This window comes from Chionomys nivalis, chromosome 15 (genome assembly GCF_950005125.1).
Source record: "Chionomys nivalis chromosome 15, mChiNiv1.1, whole genome shotgun sequence".
In the NCBI taxonomy this organism is placed as follows: domain Eukaryota; kingdom Metazoa; phylum Chordata; class Mammalia; order Rodentia; family Cricetidae; genus Chionomys; species Chionomys nivalis.
Window position 1 is genome coordinate 7,909,792 of NC_080100.1, and position 21,853 is coordinate 7,931,644.

Consider the following 21,853-nt stretch of genomic DNA (forward strand, 5'->3'; position numbering starts at 1 on the left):
TGCCCTTTCTTGGCCAAATAAATCCCATGATACCCCTAAAACCACAAACAAATGCAAAGTCTAGGCCTGCTCTGGGCTGTTGCCAATGCCAACTCCTAACCATGCCGAAGGACCTCAGAGCCCTTAACCAAATGGCTATGGGATTCCAAGGTCACTGTCCCCAGATGACTCAATATCTTCTTCTTTAATTCCTTCCCATTTCCACCTCTATAGTTAAGCTTTCTATTTTTTGGTATTTTTTGGCAGATGTATTCCATAGTAACGTATACACAATCAGTCTTCAACCTTAGCAACTAAATTTAATTACATTTAACAACTCCACACTGAATATACTATCTCTTGAAGAAACGCTATTAATGCTGATGAAAATTACCAGAAATTGGTTCAAAAGAGCATGAGGGCCTGAACTGAAGCAGATGCAACTCATAATGAGGGAATGTGTGACTAATGAGGAGTTATGCAATAAGCAATCCTACCCAGAGAGTCCCTTCTTACAGGAGCATGCCCTCCGGGGTTACAGCCTGCGCCTAAAATGGTAGGTGACCCTCAGCAAAAAGCTGCTAATATCTATGTACTTCATGCTCAAACAATCAGACATGTGACACCTGTAAAGAAAGGTCTAGCTTTTGTTTTCAGATTTTAAATTTTGTGTTTGAGTGTTTTGTGCCCCACTTGTGCATTTGGTATCATGCGTGTGCTGAGAACCGAACCTGGGTCTTCTGTAAGAGTAACAAGTGTTCTTCACCATGACATGTTAAGACATGTCTCCAGACCCCCAAATAGCATTTTATAAAAGCAAAGCAAAAAGTGTGATGGTTTGAATGATAATGGCTTTCATAGGTTCATTTGAATACTTGTTCCCCAGTTGGGGGAACTAATTGGAAGTATTCAAGGTGTGGCTTTGTTGGAGGAGGTATGTTATTAGGAGTGGACTTTGGGGGTTTCAAAAGTCTGTGCATTATCAATGAGTTAGTGAGCTCCTCTCTCTCTCCTCCCTCTCTCTCTCCTCTCTCTCTCTCTCCTCTCTCTCTCTCTCTCTCTCTCTCTCTCTCTCTCTCTCTCTCTCTCTCTCTCTGTTGGCCTGGTGCTTGCGGATTAAAATATAAGCTCTAAGTTAATGTTCCATCTCTACACTACCTGCCTGATGACATACTCCCCACTATGATAGCCAGGGATACTAGCTCTGAATCTGTAAGACCCCGATAAACTCTACCTTCTGTAAGACCTCTTAGTCATGGTATCTCAGCACAGCAGAGTAGTCATTTGCACATAGAAACACACACATATATGCAAATTGTTAAAAACAAAAATAGCTTGAAAAGAAATTCTGTGGGTTTTCACTGAAAGTCTACTTGACTACACAGGGCTAAAGCAGGACTCCCATTTGGTCAGGATGCCTTAGCTGAGGGTATAGCAGTGTCAGCATGGCCGCCGCTTTCCCTCCTGCAAGACAAACTACTGGGTTGCAAGTGATAACCCGGAATACTCACTATTTCCAATAGTTTTAAAAATCTGTTTCCTAGGAAAGGAAACAGAATACTGTGGTAGTACACAAATACCTTCATTTATTCACTCAACAAATACACTGGGCAAGGATGTAGATGATGAAAGGGGGGAAATAAAAAGATCCCTACCCTCATAAAGTATCTGTTTCTGATGGAGAAAACAGTGAATGTCTTAGTTAGCTTTTCTATTACTGTGATGAAACACCATGACCAAAAGTTGATGTACAGAGGAAAGGGTTTATTTGGCTTACACTTCATCAGTGAAGCAAGCCAGGACAGGAACTCATACAGGGTAGGAACCTGGAGGCAGGAGCTGATGTAGAGGCCACCAAAGGGTCCTGCTTACTGGCTTGCTTACCATGGCTTCCTAGGTCTGATTTCTTATAAACCCCAGGTACACCAGCCTAAGAATGGCACCACTCACAATAGGCTAGTCCCTCCCGCACCAATCACAAATTCATAAAATGTCTTACAGCTGGATCTTATGGAGGCATAGTCTCAATTGAAGTTCTCTCCTTTCAAATAACTCTAGCTTGTGTCAAGTCGACATAAGACTTGCCTGAATAGTGAACAAGCCTGTAAATGATGCAGAATGCTACCTGCAATAAAGGCAAAGAGCAATACTTCAGGAAAAGCTGACAGGGAAGGAATGGAAGCAGGATCCTCTATAACAAAGCTAGCAAAATATGAACAAAGATGTGAAATGGTACAGAGAGGAAAGTAGTTCCATCAGTGCTGAAGGCTGGAGGGAAGGGAAGCTGGGATGGTGCAGCAAACTAAACTCCTAAGGGATGAGAACATGCTCCAACAAAGGCCATACTCTACTCAGCCAACTGTGCAAGGGTGGAGTCAGTTGGAGGACCACAGAAGCCCTTTTCAAACCATAAGGATTCCAATTTCTCTCTGTTCAGAGTGGTAAAATTACAACTTTTACATTTTTGTATGATGTGGGAGTCCCTTCTGTGTGCTGTAATGAATAAAGAAACTGCTTTGGACCTATAGCAAGGCAGAACTTGATAGGCAGGAAAAGCTAGGCTGAATGCTGGGAAAAAGAAGGGCGGAGTCAGAGAAAAGCCATGGATCCTCTGCCAGAGACAGAAGCTAGGAACATTACCTGGTAAGCCACTGCTACGTGGATATACACAGATTAATAGAGATGGGTTAGTTTAGGATATGAATAAGCTGGAAATACGCTTTAGCTATTGGCCAAACAGTATTGCAAATGATATGGTTTCTTCGTGATTATTTTGTGTCTAAGCAGCCAGGAACAAACAAGTGGCCTCCTCCAACACTTGTAGGCTTCCATCTGAAGTATTTTTTACTAGCATTTATTAACACTTATTTTGCAAATCAGCTACTACATCATCATTTCTAATTTGATATCTGGATCCCATCAGACTTCTTAGTTCATCGATAGTAGATAATACTTTATCCATTTGGCATTTTCTACTGTCTTTAAGCACAGAGGAGTGTTAAGACTAAATCTGTTGAATACATAGTGTTAAAAAAATACATAAACAACAGAAGAACTGCAGACACAACTAACTGGAGAAACACAACAGACTCAATCTTAGGCTGATGCAAACAGTTCCTGTCAGACTTTCTACCTAGGGCTCCACTGTTTGGCTGAGTTGGGCCCCTTGCACCAGATCTATGACTTTCAAGCAAATGTTGTTCTTAGACAAGTGAAACGAGCTATTTTTCTTAATTGTGTGGCTAGCATTTAGACACAAAACTGCACAGACAGCATTTTTCAGCTTGGCATTTGGAAAGCCTCATAGTGTATTTTCTTTTTGAGTCACATTCTGCTCTGTCTGTGCCTTCAGATGCTGTGTAAGAACTTTATTTTTGTGTTTTCTATATCCACCTGATATAGAAACTTACATTTAAATTTAAGATACTATTCAAATTACTTTCTCATGTCAAATACCTAAACTATGTAACATGTGGAAATAGACAATGATACTATCTAATTAGTTAGCTTAAGATTACCTGTTCGGTTACACACAGGTATTGTACCATACAGTTTGAGGTTTTATCGTCATCTAAAATGCATTAAATTGATTTTAAAAATTTGTGTCTATTGTATGTGCTTAAAGAGAAGCTTCATGGGTAATTACTCCAATATTTTGATAAAATTACTAAATAGTGATCAATACAGTAGAAATTGCCAAAGGTTAAAGTCTTCTAAAATTTCTACTCCTTTTGTTTATTATTGCAGTGCTGGGGATCAAATCCAAGGGCTCATGAATGCTACGCAATTGCTCCACCACTGATGTCCCCAGCCTTTAAAGTGCTATTTTAAATCCACTCAATGAGGCTTACATTCACATCTAAAAACTAAAGTCTTCGTAAATTTAATATGACTAGAATGCATTTTAACTTTTAATTCAATGAGATAGTGAGCTAAAGGTGCACCTGCAGAGTATATATAGGCTTTTTTTTTAACCTTTGAAATAAAAATAACTGAGAGAGGGCAATTAAAATCTTAAGATGCAAAAACATGTTTCTATCAAAATTCTATTAAAGGTTTTAGGAATGTGTTTACAGAGACCATCCCCACCAACAACTAAAAATAAGATGCCATGTTTACATCAGTATGGTAATTCATCTTAGCACCTGCATTAAAAAAGCCATTTACGATCCTCTGGAAGAGATGTCTAATTCTAGGAACGCATTGGGACGCATCTATAACTGGTACCATCGATGGGAAATCATCTCCTGTCACTGTGACCACCCACTCAGAAATACTTCCGTTTTAAAGACAAAAGTGTCAACACTCCCTGGCTCTGAAGATGTGACACCACTCACAATTCTATAGTATACATGTGTGCTACAAATATAACAGTCTCATGTCCAGTGACCATAGGCAGTCTGTCACCATCGTGATCACCCTTCACGTTGCCTGTCTGTTCCCAATTGGTTTCAACAGCCTGTTAAAAAATCTCAAAAACTTTCTTAACCACAATGGTGGAACAATTGAAATCTGAAGCCATTGACAGTTTGGAGCAGTGATTCCTTCAATGAAGTATCTGATTCAAAGCAAGGTAAAGACACTGGCATGAAGACAAATGACTTTCTATAATTATGGGATGCATGCATCCCATTTACGCCTGTGCCATTTACAATAATCAAAATGTTTAATTACTATATTTTGATTTTAGTGTAAAACTAGCCATTGAGAACCAAACAACTGCCACAAGGAAGTGAATGCCAAGCAACAAGTGACCCCTGTACTTTATTCTTGCATTTGCTCCACATAGTTACATTATCAGCTGATTTTTTTTTTGTCTTTATTCTCCTTGGATATTTCTTTCGGGCTTATTCACTTATTGAATTTTCTTTTAAAGTTTAAAAATAAAGTCATGCATGCCTCTTAACACATGATAACTTTTGACATGAATAACCAGAACTTTCATGAAATCAAAAGCATGCATCTGACATGCCACGTTGACTAGAAACAATCACTGAAACAGACATGGTAGTTAGTGGAGATGGAAGTGGAACAGCAGACCTCACAATCCCTTTCTGTTTAGTTCCCTTACTTGGCTCTCCCAGGTTCAGCATTCATACACTCAATAAACCAACCGTTGTGAGGCCATGAATCAATTCTTATATTCTAAACACAACTCTCTTTCGCAGTTACAAAACTTGAAAAGCATCACAGAAACAAAACGATCATCACGAAAGCGATGGAAAGCCAAATGAGGTTAGTTTTATTTTGTTTCTTTTACCTTTGCTAGACCTTTGCAAATCAAGGGTCCTTAAACACTTGAACACAGTGATCCAGGCAGGAAAGTCCACCCGTCCTAAAGATGAAGAAGAGATGCAATGCCCTCCTTTGCCGGGCACAGAGCGGGCTGTTTCAGGCTTTCTCCCCACCTGCTCCTCCCTCCTGGAAAGAAGGCTACAGACAAGCAGAGGAGCTCAAAGTCCAAGGAAGCAGAGAACAGCAGTCCTGGGAAAGTCAGGATGTTGAATTTCCACACTTTAATTTCTGCTTCCACTAGCTAACAGTGTTAAGAGAAAGCAAAGCAAGAAGCACAAGATAGCGCTAGTGGTGGCTATCTTAAAAGAGAAAAGAATAGAGTTCAGCCAGGCACAAAGGTCTCCATGGCAACAGTGAATTTAGACCCCCACCGGCATTATTTATGCAACATTTCATCACAAAAGGACCCTCCCACTAGCCAGCCTAGCAAATTCTAGTTTTCCAATTTTCCTCTCTCTTGCCCCAGATTTGTACCTGGGTTCTTAGCTATCCTTATCTGAATCCGAAGAAACAGAGCAAACAAAAACAGCATCAACCCATTTTTTTTTTTTAAAAAAGCAAAGATTATAAAATAAGATTCGCATACCAATTCTAGATGTTGACTCCTGGGTGAATTAAAAGGCAAAATTGTACCTACTTCATAATATAGCCAAAACCATGCTGGTTTCAGAGATGGACAGCTGCTGGATAAGCAAGTGCTTATTCTTACTATTGTGGGCTTTGAAATGAGGTTGCAAGCCAAAAGAATAAAATGAGGCAAAAATTTAAGGCGGTCACCAAATGTACCGAAAAGAAACCTGTCTAGATGCTGACTTTAGAGCTAAATTTTACATATCAACATAATCCTTCACCCCCTATAGCTATTGTATACCTCTAACAGGATCTTATTCGCTCAATTTTAGCCAAAAACAAATGCTGCAGCTTTAAAAGAATTTTCACTGAACTGTGGGCCAAATTAACCGCAGTTCGACTTTATAACTAGATGAGCCAAAGAAAGTTACTTGCAACTGAGATTGCACCCCTACGTAACGAGGTTGCTGTGAACATCCAGGGGCGCTTTCTTTAACTCTATAACTGGAGACAACTATAAGCTCTCAGGATGATGTTGGCTGAAGCATAACAGAAAGATTACAACTGCCCATCTTATCGATGTGCAATCTAAAGTCAGTTCATACAAGCACTAAGTGTGGTATTTTGATTGTTTTTCTATTGCTGTGATAAGACACTATAACTATGGCAATTATAAAAGAGAACATTTCATTTTGGGCTCATGGTTTCAGAGGGCTAGTGTCCATGACCATCATGGCATGGAATATGGTGAGAGGCAGACATGGAGGCTGGGATAATGGTTGAGAGCTCCTATCTTGAGACACAGCCACAAAGTAGAGAGTCAGCTGAGAATAACAATGGCTTTTGAGACCTCCAAGCCTGCCCCTAGGGACACTCCTCCTCCTATGTGACCACACCTCTAATCCTTCCCAAAGAGCTCTACCAATCAGGGACCAAGTATTCAAGCAACCTATGGAGGCCACTCTCACTCAAACCAAAACACATACTGGCCTTGTAAAATGAAACTGTGATTTTTTTTTTTTAAAAACAGTGCAAGCTTATTAAAACATCAAGGTTTAAGAGACTGTTTGGTGGGTAAAGGGCTTGCAAAAGCAGGAAGTCTTGGGTTTCAATTCCCATAGCCCATATTACATCAACTGAAGCAGGTAGCATGTATCTGTAATCCCAGCATAATACCAGCCACGGAAGGTGAAGATGGGTGAGTTCCTGAAAATTTACAGGCTAGCTATCCTGATGTTCCCAGTGCAGCAGCAAAAATTAAAGTGAGCCTTTCTCAAATAAGGTGGGAGACAAGCGTTAACACTGAAGGCTATTCTGACATCTATATATAAGCTCTGCACTTGTGTGCCATCTCTCTCTCTCTCTCTCTCTCTCTCTCTCTCTCTCTCTCTCTCTCTCTCTCACACACACACACACACACACACATCACATATATCATATGTGCACATCATATACATACATGACACATGCATATAAAATTAAAAGTTGTGGGAATAGCTTAGGTAGTAAAGTCTACCTGGTTTAAGCCCCAGAAGTAGGTTTTTAAAATCCAGGTGTGTTAAATCCGTTTAGGGGAGGTGATAACAAGATGGACCCTGGGCTTGTTGGCAGGCAGCCTACTTTAGTTAGTGAGTTTCTCACCAATGAGAAACTCTGTCTCAAGGGGGGAAAGAAAACACAAAACAAAATACAAAAAACAAAACCATGACCTGAAAAACACACGGCAGAGGCTTTCCTGAGGATTCCATAGTCATGCATATACTTGTGTGTACACACACACACATACACACACACGCACACGTTTAAAGCTGCATGTTAAATCAGTTACAGAACACCTTCTTAGCCATCAGGGTCCTGAATCTAACGCCCCATCAAAGCTACCAAAACAATAACAAAAGTGACCAGTTATAATTTCATAGATTATATTACAGTTCCAGGCCAAAATTTCTCCACTCCAATTTCAATAGTGTTTTTAGTATAATTGCATCTCCAAATCTAAATTTCTCATCTCAATTTAACTTGCTTTTATTTTTCTTCTTTCTTTCTTTCTTTCTTTCTTTCTTTCTTCTTCTTCTTTTTTTTTTTTTTTTGGTACTGTTTTCAGGAAAGTTTTGTGAAAACCGTCCATGTGAGTCTATTTTCTGTTAATGCCTATTGGAGATGGCTTTTCAGTTGCCTTCAAGGAAGGCAAATTCCCATTACATAATCCCAGAAGGGAAGAGTCTCCAACAGCTGCTACACCATGCATTGAATCTTTGTGAATATGTTTCTGGGATCCTGTCAGGTTTCGTAGGTATAGAACTCAAACATAGGCACAGTAAGTCAAGAGTTTTTATCCCAAGTCATTCTAAGGGAAGCATCCTGATGCCATCCAACACTGAGCCCTGAAGGAAAGGTGTGGAAAGCTGGCTATTTCCTGTCTGTAAACAGCGGAGACAGGTAAGGAATGCTGTAACAGCTGATGGGCCTTCTCCCAGCCAACTCTCTTTGGTCTCTACCACGTTTCTTTGGCTGCTCTTCTTCTTCCTGCTTTATTTCCTCCGCTCCTCCAATGTCTGCCATTTCTTTTGATGCTTCTGAGACAGTTTCACTCGGGCAAAGGGTTTATTTCTTTCTCTACTATTCTATTTCCCATGAGTTCAGTTATTCTTTTCATACCTTGCCTTATGTCTACTTTGATTCATATTTTCACGATTCTAAGTTTGTTAGGTTATGATGATGAACATAGTCTTACACTTGGAAGCAATGCTTTGTTCTGGAGTTATAATTTCTGAATCTTTGGTACACTGCTAGATCTCTTTCTACTCTCTGATTTATTTCCACATTTTAAATTTGTAGCACCAGCATAGTAATCTTTAAACTCCTTGATATATTATTTGCATTATGGAAAATCTATTTTAACTGATGTCCATAAGAGCAGACTGGAATGGAAGGGTACAGTGCACAGAACTGGGGAGGTGGCTGTCAACTGATGCTGCAGCTCTTGTGCCCTCCTCAGTTCCAGTCCCAGTCTCAAACGAGTTTCATCCCACAGGCGTCTGAACTGAGGTTCCCTGCCCATGGTGTCCCTTTCTTATTGACTTTATCACTTGGCATTTCAGTTGAAGATTCCAGTTAGGAATCTAAGCCTCCCCTCTCAATGCACTGTCCTTGCCCGTCCTGTCCTTCATAAATTAAATATGCATTCTTCTGTTATCAGGAAAGATACACCTAAATTCAACATATCACAATATCAGGCATACTCTGCTCCTAGCATGATGATGAATAGAATTTTATATTCCCACCACTATTTTGGTGTTTGGTTCTTTCCGTGTTCACACGAAGTAGAATGACTCCAGCTCGTGAGAGTATATAAAAACGGTTGAAGGGAAATCCTAAACACCCATGAGTTAATAACTGTTCATGACAAATTCAACAAAACTTAACAGCTTCAAACAAACAAACAAAGTTTTCAGAAGCTAGAGATACAGTTCCAAGGCAGAATCCCACACTCAGCCATCAGAACAAAGGAACAAATAGTAACCTTGGAAAACTAGGAGAACACAGGAATCCCGTGATTTGGCAACAACAAAACAATGGAAAACAGGAACCATATTTAATTTGTGTTTTCATGTTTCTATGAATAAAATAGAATAAATATAAACTATGTAACTATTAATTAAATTTGATGAATTAAAGAAAAAGGAGCACCTGTTATGCATATGCCAGCACACCAGACCTCACTTACTGAGATGCTCCCAGCAGTCTTTATGCTACAGTAATTGGTGTCTGCTAACTAGAATAGATGCAGAGGGACATATGTGCAGAGTAGATTACTACTCAACCAAGAACACACATCCGCAGAAGCCATATATGACATTAAGACTGAGTCTGGACAAATGATAGCAAGCCTGCTGTTCCTGATGATTTAAGAACTTTTTTTTATTTGTTAATTTATTTATTTTTTAAAGATTTCTGTCTCTTCCACGCCACCACCTCCCATATCCCTCCCCCTCCCCCAATCAACTCCCCCTCTCTCATCAGTCCTAAGAGCAGTCAGGGTTCCCTGCCCTGTGGGGAGTCCAAGGACCTCCCACCTCCTTCCAGGTCTATTAAGGTGAACATCCAAACAGCCTAGGCTCCCACAAAGCCAGTATGTGCAGTAGGATCAAAACCCAGTGCCATTGTTCTTGACTTCTCAGCAGTCCTCATTGTCCGCTATGTTCAGTGAGTCCGGTATTATCCCATGCTTTTCCAAACCCAGTCCAGCTGGCCTTGGTGAGTTCCCGAAAGAACATCCCCATTGTCTCAGTATGTGGGTGCACCCCTCATGGCCCTGAGTTCCTTGCTCGTGCTCTCTCTCCTTCTGCTCCTGGTTTGGACCAATTCGTGATCCTAGAGAAGCTAAATAAGAAGGTGAACCCAAAGAACTTTTATATCTGTGTGCTGCACACAGAAATAAAGTCCCAGGGGAGTGAGTATGGGAACATAATTCATGAGTGAATACAGCCAATGTACATGATAAACTTGAATAAAAATGTCATTAAAGTCATTACTATGAAAAATGAATATATGCTAATCATGTTATTTTATACATACCAGATGACTTAATCATGCTAATTACTAGGTATTTCTAGAAGTTTACAGGTAATGCAAGACACATTAATAGTTAAAATCCATAGCAAACATTCCATAGACAGAAGTTGAATGAGGACTTTGATGTCTCAGGGTATATCAGAAATTATGTCATATGTCTCGGTGTATATCAGAAATTATGTTATATGTCTCATTACATATCAGAAATTATATCACACCCATTTTGGCATAAAGACTAAAACATATACTACTAAAATTTTAAGTCCTAAATTACTTTCAATGCCAGATTTTTGGAGGCTATAGCAGGAATGTGCATTTGAAAACTAGAGCATTATTTAGCCACTAAATATACGAGTAATAAAAAAAACCAACCAAAACATTATAACCTCAGAGATTTTTAGCAATATCACTGAAAAAAATTATTTTAGATTATACAGACTAAAAACAGAACTCAGGGGAAGAATAATAGCTATCACGTAATACAGGATCATCAATTTCAAAAATAACTCGGTATGCTGTGGCCTTCACATACCATGACAGAAACAAAGTTATATTTAATGACTTGACTTTATCTTTTAATTGTACATTCAGAGAGGAAGAGAAGTATGACTAACACTGAAAGCTAACACCTGATATTACAAGCAGGTGGCTTTGTAGTGATTTATAATTAAGTGCTACATCAGCGTGTAAATTTTCTGTTTAATACGACTTTTTATATTTCTACGAGTTTTTTTCCTAGCTTACATCTTCCCAGAAATTTTGTCTTTCCATTTTGTTGAGAATAAACATTCTTCCACAAGAGTCTATAATTCTATTCATTCTCCTTCCAAAGTCTATGTTATAAAATGACACGTGATGGACAGTCAAATGACTGAGTTGGCCTTCCAAGGGCCATGGAGAGTCTACAGAAGGGTGGTGCTGTAACAAACAATTGCAAGGAATAACCGTGCTGGAGCTGGCTCAGCGTTTCATACGGAGGCCTGCAGTTATCTCTGCGGTCCATGGACAAGACAGATTGTAGGAGATGGTGAAGGGACAGAAAGGAGAAAAGAGGAAAGAAGCTGAAAACCGTGTCGGACTTCTGCCTAGGACTTATCAGTGACCTTCTCAGATAAAACCAGAGTCCAGTGTGATCCCTGGCTTCCCTGAGCTATGGAGAGCTCACTAGACACAAGGCGAGTCTCTGGTTACTGAGACTACAATTGTATGCCTTCCTCCACGAGCTCATGTTTGTCAATCGGGGTAAACTAGAACTCTGTCAAGAAGAATGCAGAAAATTGTAAATCTCCCTAATCACATATGTTGCCGTTAGTACTCATTCCATCTAGGACCTCACACTAAGCAAATTACATGCTCTCCTTCATTTATTTCAAAGTAAAGCTCCAACAATGACAGTTTAACAAACAACGCTAGTTGTAGCTCTCCGTCCTGGCATGAAACTAATTTCACCGTGTTAGGGGCATTCTCGGTTTCTCAAGCAGGATTTGAACTCGACCATCCTGGCAGTACGTCCTTGACCCCTCAGCATTCTTGATGTCATACATAATTAGTCCGTGAAATCCGTGACCTGTGTTTTCAGGAAAAATAAAAGTTGAAGACTAGAACTCCTAGACTACTGAATGCATGACAGAAAGCCGTGCTGGGTTTACTCTTAATATATGATTTTCTACCAAATAATAGAAATATAACAAATGTAGGATTCCCACTTGTAGAGGCGTCCCCTCTCCCATCTTTCTCATTCTTTGACACATATCCACACAGGCACACACGTAGGAAAGCACTGGCAGAAGGTAATACAGTTTTAAATTACAAAAGACAGTTTCCTTGTGGCACAACTAAGCCAATTTTTCTGTTTACAACTGGGTGGAGAAAGTCTACTATATTTTACTCTTTATGTCCAAAGTGCGTATTTAAGACATTATCTTTGAAGAAAACTCAGTCCATCCGATTGCTAACAACTGCATTTTAATCTCGTAGCATCAAAAATGACATTTGTTTCTATTTTTTGCATACTTAGCTCATTTCTTTATTCTTATACTTTCTAACATTTATATAAAGTGGTGATCATGAGTAACACCCTGTCAGAACAGAGTAAGCCCTGTTTCTTCGCTTGGATTTACATATTATTCTGTTGCCTTTGGCCAGGGCGCTGGAGGAATACCAATAGGAGAGCGCACATGACCGAGCACTTTAAGTTCTTCACACAGTGTGCTTGGCTAAGACCCTGGCGAAAGGGACCATTTGAAAACGATTTTTGCATGCAGGCACACACATGCACAGAACCCACGGTGAGAAGAAAAGAAACACTTTAAAACAAGTATGAGTAAATTCTTGAAAACGTACTACCACTCAATATATCAGATCATATTTACATAAGTATATGTGTAGACCTATTCCCTGTAGGTTATGTAGTACTTGAGCAGATGCCAGGACGGTCTGTCCCCTATCTCAAGAGTTAACTTTCACCTCGGACAGCTAAGTGTAGAGGACTGGAATGATGGTGTTGTAGTCATTAGGGTGCAGGAATAAACAAGGTCTGCATTCCCATAACTCTTGGACTTTAGTATTCTCTTTATCCTTTAGGTTGATGGTCTTTGGTTAAAAGACCAAATACACAAAATCCAATAACACTATCAAGCAGCCTACTATCAATCCTTCATAAAATTATACTCTGTTACATTTCTTCTTAGATAGCCAAGATAAACCCTTAAGTACATTCTCCATCTTACAGTAGGATTAGTTGTATGTGGAGTACCTTAGGGTACTAGATTCAATGAGATCAAACTGATTTGCAATGAAATAACTTTGAGGTAGGGCTACGACTGGTATGTGAAGTGCTCGCTGTGCAAGCATGAAGAAATGAGGTGCTCATGACATGAGACTTTGTGCAGGTGAAACAAGATTTCATGAGACCATTACAGAGCTAATATCCAGCTTCTACATAAAAATAGAGCATGTTGCCCTACATCTGTGACTCCAGTGCTTTAGGACAGAGAGGGGTGAATTCCGTTAGCGTGTGGGATAGACAGTGTGGCTAATCAGTCAGAACTGGGCTCTATGAGAGACCCTGTCACAAAATAAGGTGGAAAAATAATTGGGGAAGATATCCCTAAGTCAAACTCTGCCCTAAACATGTGCCATTGCTGAACAGGTCCCTCCCCAGTCCAACACACAAGGAAACTTTTGCTCATATGTGGTAGCACTCTATACAACTTCAACACGACCCACAGTGGGAGCAGAACCTTGCCATTTGTTGATATACTCATAGCATCATCCTTTGTGAATTTTGAAGCCTCTTCTATAAGACTCTGATGTATCTTTCTTCATTCCTGAAATTTTCACACACATCTAAGACACCAGGAGCCAACTGTATGCCACAATTTATGCTGGTTCTAGGATTAATACTGAATTAGTAAGTGTCCACTTTGATTTGCTCTCAGTTCTGTAGAGTTCCTAAATACTGACATCTGTCCCTTGGTATCTCCAGTGCACTGAGGATGGAGGGACAACTTGGCATTTGAGAACTACATTCACACGAGTACTGAATGAAAATGAAGGCTCATTTAGCTCTGATTGTCTATGCTATGTCTTTTAACTCTTGGTCTGGCTTTAAAATAAGCAGGCCCCAGTCTATAAGGTGAGTTATTTACTTATAAACATCCTGGACCAAAAAAAAATATCTAAAGAATAATGAAACCAAGAAAAGAATAATTAGTGTTCTTGGACAGGTAATTTTTCTGGCTATCAAGAGTAACTTATGCCTTATGCTACTGAAAGCACATCTGTACATACCTGCTTATAAGACAGGAAATAGCAGTATTTAAGATACATCAAAACAACAGCTTACGCACAACATGGGAATTTCCACATTTATGAACACATTCCAATGAAGTGGATTATGACCTCATTTCACCAATAAAAAAAACAGATTCTGTGATTAAATATTTTTTCCCATATCACACAGATTTCACGTGGAAAAAGCTCTATTTGAATTTTAGCAGCTCAGGGGTCTTGCCCATTAGAGACCAGGGCTCACTCAGGAAGTTTTCAGTCTGTCTCGTAGGAGTCACACCTCAGATGTATTGATTTTGCTCTTAAAATGTTCACATGATGCTGAAGGCTCAGAATTTCCCTTCCACTTCCAGCAGAACACAGCACAGTTCTTGTGAGAGCCTCCAGTTCCGTCAATATCAGCCAAATTCCCTTGGCATGAACAGCTGTGACTGTCTCCCTTCCAATCTATCCACTAAGCAATTTCTCAACAAACATGATTTCTCCAGTCATTTTAGACACAGTGAAAGCCACACAACATACCCCAAAATTTAAAATCCTGTGTATAAGTACATTTGAATGGTCCACTTACATTTCCTTAAATGAAAGGAAACATATCTGCTTTTTCCTTTAAATAAGCCTCCTGTAGAAAGGTTTGCAAATTGAAGAGACGCAGTGTCTGCCACTTAGTCCTTTAATAACAGGAGTGAAGGTGAAGAGCCAAATAATCTCTGCTAATGCATACGAAAGCATGGGACACAGTCAAAAGTAGATACCTTTACTGCACATTTTCATTAGTATCTGTTCATGACATGCCCTCTCTCTCTCTCTCTCTCTCTCTCTCTCTCTCTCTCTCTCTCTCTCTCTCTCTCCCTCTCTCTCTCTCTCACACACACACACAAAACAAAAGGAAGTGTGTACTCCAACAAAAATATACTCATCAGTCTGTCTTGCACGTCAGGATGCTACAGTTCCTTCAAAGCTGGAAGAAATGTCATTTGCAGCAGACCTTTTACCTCTGATAGATTTTTAACAGCACTTGTATAGTTACTGATTTTTAACACAGCAGGATTTATGATGTTTAACTTTTATAAGTGCAGTTATGTATGATGTGTATGTATATTGTATGGTAGAGAGAGGCAAAGTAAGTTTCTGTGAACTTAGGAATTCTTCTTCTTCCATCATGTTTATTCAGGGATTGAACTCAGATCATCCTGCTTAGTGACAAGTGTCCTTATCTTTCAAACCATTTCAACAGCTCTATGTATTCCAATTTAATAAAATTATTGGGGGGATTTTTACTAATTTATTGCATATGAAATTGTCACAATTCCAAGAGTATTTTTGCTATGTGTTTCATTTTCTCAAAATACTACATCCATGTTGACAAAAGAAATAAAATTCTGTTTTGTTTTTGAACTTTCTCTTCACTTTTGCTAATTCCTAAAGTTCATACGGAAATCAGGTCCTCTAATCAGCTATGATCAATAGGGGTCAAGGATAAAATATACCTGACAATGTGTCTAGCACAACTGTTGCTTCACCTCATGCGGGACAGCAGAGAATGAAGAAAATATGAGCACACAGACACACGTACAGAAAGGCAGGGAGCAGCACAGACATGTGCTCAAGTACTAGGAAACATGCAGAACAGGAGCATGTTTGTTGTGTACACAGATGGAGGATGACTTAGCCAATCATTGGTAGGTTGACTCTTAGTCCAAAAGTCTCATGCTGTAAACATCTGGAAAGAGAAGGTGGCAGCTGCTAGTGTCTACCCACGCTAAAAGCATTGACACTCAGACCAGAAAGAGATTTTGCCACACTTTAAAGACCTTGGGAGCAAGGTTTTGGGTCTAACATGTCATGCCCATGTGAACAACACACTTCCATTCAGAACTTCATCTGATCTTTAAACATTCATTCAAGGCTCTCTTGGCTCTCCACAGAGCTCAGCTCTGGAACTTTCAGGGCAACTAGAATTTGCACTTGGAATTTTAGGCATGGAATCCTATACATAGACACAGATACATACCTTAAAGCATTTCATCTCTGAAATTAAAGACTAACGGAAGATCATGTGACAATCATGGTGGTATATGTACAAAAAAGAACTCGAGTCAACACGTTTTATGTGTTGATAATATTGAACAACATATTATTTGATGACTGAGTTGTTTCAATGATGAGAGACAGAACATGGACTCAGTCATCTAACATCTTAAGAGTTGAACTTTGTGCCTGGGAACCTCCAGGTGGAGGATTATGTGTTTTGTTGATGGCATTCTCTTCTCATCCAGGTGATCCTTCAGTTATACTCTAAGGAGCTCCAGTTAGGAATTGGCATCATATGAATCAACCATAACTACTCTTTGGGAAGTCTTAAATACTGTGGTGGATTTTTTGTCTCTGAAGTACAACCATAACTATAGGTTTGAGCTGAAATGATCTATGATCGTAGTATGTGACTCAAATTCCCTCATCTAATATTGCTGACTGTCCAAGACAGTCAATGAAGTAGTTATTATCAAGATGATATACATATAGCTGATACTATGGAGCAACCGGGTAGGAGTTTAAATATATATATATTCATATACACATTTATGAATATATATGTTGTTTATGTGGGGTGCATTCAGTTTATGGAAAGTATTCACTGAGTCCTAAATAAGAAATATTAATTGAGAGACAATAAAGTTAAAAATAGCTTTTGAATAATATGTGTCTAAATTTTTCTATACATGACATGTATTAATATATCTTGTGCTTTGTTTATTAAAGTAGAACAATATGCCAACAAATGAACAAATTTTTTAAATGAATTCTAGCACAGGGCATTATTATTTCAAAATTATTGAGCAGAACAGTTACAGACAATGATAGTACTAATGAAAGGTTTGATCTGGAAAGAAATGCCATCAATTGCCAAGGCAGGAATAGAAAGGAAATGAGAAGGCTGATGGGGAAAGAATTCATGAGGAACACGTGGGCGGATGCTGGGAAGAGATCTGACAGTTCTTGTTTGCTGATGCCACTGGAAGCCCAAAGGTACAGCCTGAATCAAATTAACGAAGCACAAAGAATCCTGTGTCCAATGCCTATTGTTCTCATAGTCCCCCACACAGACATAGACATATTCTGAAGCAACTCATCTCTGATATTAAAGTCTAACTAAAGAATATGTAACAATGTGCTCTCATATGTACATGTCAGAACACGTTAGAACACATTGCATGTATTCATAATATTGACTAATAGATAATTGATAACTATAGAAAAGTAGTTTCACAGGTGATTCCTTTTCTCCATAGCAGACACTTTTAATCATGTGACCTAATAAAAATGATTAGTTTGTTGTCCCCACTACTCTGTACTGATGATGTCTTTTATTACTGTAGACAATGAATAGTATATTTTTCTACATGAATTTTATTTTTTGTGAATTTTTTTTCTAAATAATCATGTTACTAACTGAAATAGATTTAATTCAAGCTATTAAAAATAAAATTTAGATGTTAAATTTTAATGTGATGTGTTTGAAAATCTCTAATCATTTTAAATTTATTTAAATTATTTTATTAGATTTAATTGGAAATATTTAATTCTTTAGTTCTTAGAAGTCATTATGATTTTAGGAAGTTATAATTTTCTAAATGAGAAAATCTATCATTATAATAATACATGAATATATCTCCCATCTCATGGTTTACAAAATGATCTGAAATAAATCATCACTTGATATTCTCAATAATCTTTCAGGGACTTATTAATATCCAAAACTAGAAAGTTATTGTGAATTTAATAACTATGTTAATTTACACCACCACAGCATTCGTTTTCTTTATAATTGAAAATAGATTCTTCTCTCATGCAATACATCCCAACCACAGATTCCCCTCTCTTCACTTCTCCCATCCCCTGACTCCCTTCAGAAAGGAGCAGGCCTCCCAGAGACAACCACCAAATATGGTATAACAAGATACAGTATCACAAGGCAAAAGTCCTCTTCTCAAGGCTTGGCAAGTCAACTCAAGAGGAGAAAAAGAGTTCCAAGAGCAGGCAGAAGAGTCAGAGACACACCCGTTCTCAATGTTAGGAGATCCACAAAAACAGCAAGCTAATGGCCATGGCACACACAGAGGACCTGGGGCAGAGCCATCACCACAGCATTCTTATTTGGGGAATAAACTGCCAGGCTAACACTACAGACAATATGCAGGTACCTACTAATATATAACTAGGTAGTCAGGTCTGCTTATTGAGAACACACATTGGTTCTATTGCATCTTACACCATTTGCCAACTGCCTCTAATCCCACATGCAGAAATTTCCAGTAAAATTTTCAAAAGGGTGAAAAGAGAGCCTCTTTCTCCTAATAATCCATTGTTCCCATGGTTCTGGCAGCAGCAATAACACTCTAGGAGTTTAGACCAACAGAAATCAGTGAAGGAGTCTTCTTCTCTTCTTAGGAAAATGAAGAACATTTCTCCTTTTATCCATCATGTTATTATAAACGGCTCCACTACAATAATTTAACTTTTAATGCTGGGAACTGCTCACAGCAATGCCTCACTGCTTCTGTATTAACATAGTATAATTATAAATTATAGGGAGAAGTGTGTGTGAGTTACTTATTTTCATTGTTGGTACCAAGAAGAGTCCTGTTGTTTTTGTCATCTGGAAAGATCTGGGAATTCAAAGAAGCACAAAAGAATACTTCTCCTCAGTCAAGTTCCCCTGGGCCGCATGTCAGTACGCATAATAATCACGGTGACACTCCACAGTGCTAGTCAAACACTTTCTCGGCAGTAGCAGCAAGAAACAAGGCCACTGCCCTTTGGCCAGAGAGATCAGTGTGTCGCTTCCAGTCAACTGTCCAGGATGGAGGAGTGACATGCTAAACCACTGAGAACGCTAATGGAATAGACTTACAAAATTCAGAAATGAGCAAGAAATGAGTGCACAAGTTCACTTTCTTCTTAAATACTGAAATAAAAGCCACTAAACCTTAATACTGCTTTTCCCTTATGAGGCTGATAGTATTAAAGACACCATCTCTGCACAGCATCAGTGAGAGGATGGACCTGGTACATCGCAGGAAATGTTAATGATTTGCTGGGGTACCTTAGTAAGGATAAATAAATCAGCAATTTAAGTGGAACGCTAAGTACAGAGGGTTGTATATCGTTCTTTGAAGAGGAACAGAGAAGAAGACTTCACAATAGGTGTGTTAACAACACAGCAAATTGTTGAATGTTAGTGCCTTTAATTCTAAAATGGAGCTCACACTCACCATCAGCTAGGATGCTTTTAGACTGTAAATCCCAGCAGGGTTCCATCTACAGTTAACATACTAGATATCTAACTTTTTAGGGTTAACACCATCAGCTGTGGTTCTCACAATATATTGTTAAATGTCATAAGTTTCAGAACATGCCAACATGCCATCCTAGGCAGCAAACACAATTAGTTGAGCTGCATTTTACTTTCTAATGCGGTACTTGCAGACTGTTTTCAAACTTAATACTGTCTTCCAGTTTCACTATGAAGACTTGATGTACTACAGGGCTCTCCCCAAAACTTTTGTCCTTAGATCACCAAGGTTATCCCTCCATATATCTGCTTTGAATTGAAATAAACTGCAAACTCAAAGAAATCCAGAGAAATGGCTAATTATAGACTTAGCAATACGCAGTTTTATTATCACATTATTTTTTAAACCCAGGAAGATTATGCTCCTTAAAAATAAAAGGCAATAAATACAGGCAGAGCTTAATCTGGGGATGAATTATACAGAAGTCTATTATATAATCAAATGAATTATTACCTTAAGAAATTTTATTTTCTTATTCATTCATTCACTAATTCACAGTTATTCATGTCTTGCTTTGTTATGGACACTTTACTGAGGGATAAAAAAGCTGACAGATGTGACCACACTTACAAACGGTGTACAGTCCACTTTAGCTGGGAAGCAATACCTGCCTCCCACTGCTTCTTCTAGGAACTGTTCTAGCTGTGCTAAGCAAATCGATCTGTTCATTTCTGCAGTGAATTTCCTACAGTAAGAATTTAATCATGGCCTAACAGATTAAAAGAGCATTTCCTTTTGAATTGAGAAGTGTCCAGTATTAAAATAGAGTTCACAAATAGTTAGTTACTGTCCTATCATTTATAGGTAGTAAAGATAAGAAGACGGTTACTATCACATGTTTTCAAGCATTTGTATTCCCAGGTTAGTTCTCCTTTGCTCGTGCAGTCTCGATTGCTTTACAGAGGAAGACAGAAGAGATTCCTAAATTTCATGATCTACAGGTATTGTTTTAGAAAAGAATAAGCCCACCTACTAGTTAGAGAAATCATATAGGGAATGATAAAAGAAGCTACTGTAATTACCCAGAAACAGTGGGGACTGGAACTGGGGTGGCTGTAGTAGAGAAGATGGACTGTGTCAGCATGGAACTAACGAGGAAAGTCTGCTGTTAGTGGAAGAATTACATCCCCTCATTCACAGTTAGACGATTAAGCACTCACCTGGGTTCTACTGTGAAGGGGCTTTGAAATTAGCTAAGCTTTCTAGATAGTTGACATAAAACAGGAAGGCTTTAGAATCATCCTGCTTAATCAAATTAAATCACAGGATCCCACAGACATCAAAGATGCTGTCTGGCTTCAGTCAGAGTAGTACAGAAGAGACCCGAGTTGATAGAGATGATGTCAAAGAGAAGAGAGCCAAAAGACATAGGTAGTCTCGCCATGTGGTGTAGGGACATAGCCCCACCCATTGGGGGCGTGTTAGCCTCGGGCTAATGTTTACAGATAAATCTGCTGGGCGTGATCCCAGCAGCCCCTTTTTCTTTTGCTCCGCCGCGGGAACCTGTGGTCCTGTAAGTCTATTTCCTTATTAAAGCTGTATATATCTATATAATCTGTCTGCATTCATTCACGCCACCACAATGTGGTGATGATATTTAGCACCCAAACACCAAGGGATCAGAGACCCCCACACCTGTACTGGATAACACTGCTAAGTAAGCCAACAACCTCTGAAACTAAAGGGGCGTTGTGCTAGACCTCCAGAAAGGAATCTAATACACTTACTGAACCTTGACTTCAGGCCAGTGAGGGTCATGTTGCTCTTCAGAGAAAAAAAAAAAATCTTATTTGGCCCAAGCAAGAGTTTGTGCCACAATTGTAGTTACAGCTGGATAGAGCAGCAATACAAAGCCAGCTAGCAGTACGGTCACACCGGAAAGGACTAAGGGAAAGGAGAATTTAGACAGGTCATGTTAGAATGGAGTTTAGGGGCTCAGAGGGCTCTGTGCTGAGCTGGAAGACAACTTTGGGAGGGAGACAAAGTAACATCCAGTTTGAGCATCCTGAGCTTGAGATGCCTGGAAGTTTTGCAGCTGAAAATGAAAGCACACATCTGGATTTCAACGAGAACATGAGGGGTGAAAGGCATACGCTGTGTGATGAACATGAAAATTATACATGATAAAGTAGAGTTGCACATGTGCTCCAAGCAATACTGATAAAGAGAGAAAGCCTTCAGAGTGCACTTACAAGTCAGGAAAGTCATCAGCATTAAGAATGGGAAGAGGCTACACACTAGAACAGACTAAACTATAAGGGGAAAAAAATCTTGGCATCCTGATC

The 21,853-nt window shown here is 39.1% G+C and overlaps 1 protein-coding gene across 3 annotated transcripts in view; it reads right to left on the minus strand.

The window, feature by feature from the left end:
• Positions 1–21,853, minus strand: part of Ctnnd2 (catenin delta 2) — a 727,532-nt gene that overhangs the window by 464,777 nt on the left and 240,902 nt on the right. The window contains exon 1 of one of the 3 annotated variants that reach the window (XM_057789658.1): positions 5,240–5,387. The exons of the other annotated variants lie outside the window; for them this stretch is intronic. The gene's annotated coding sequence lies outside the window, so the exon portion shown is untranslated. Of the gene's footprint in view, positions 1–5,239; positions 5,388–21,853 lie in introns of those variants that run through there. 3 annotated transcript variants of the gene reach the window in all.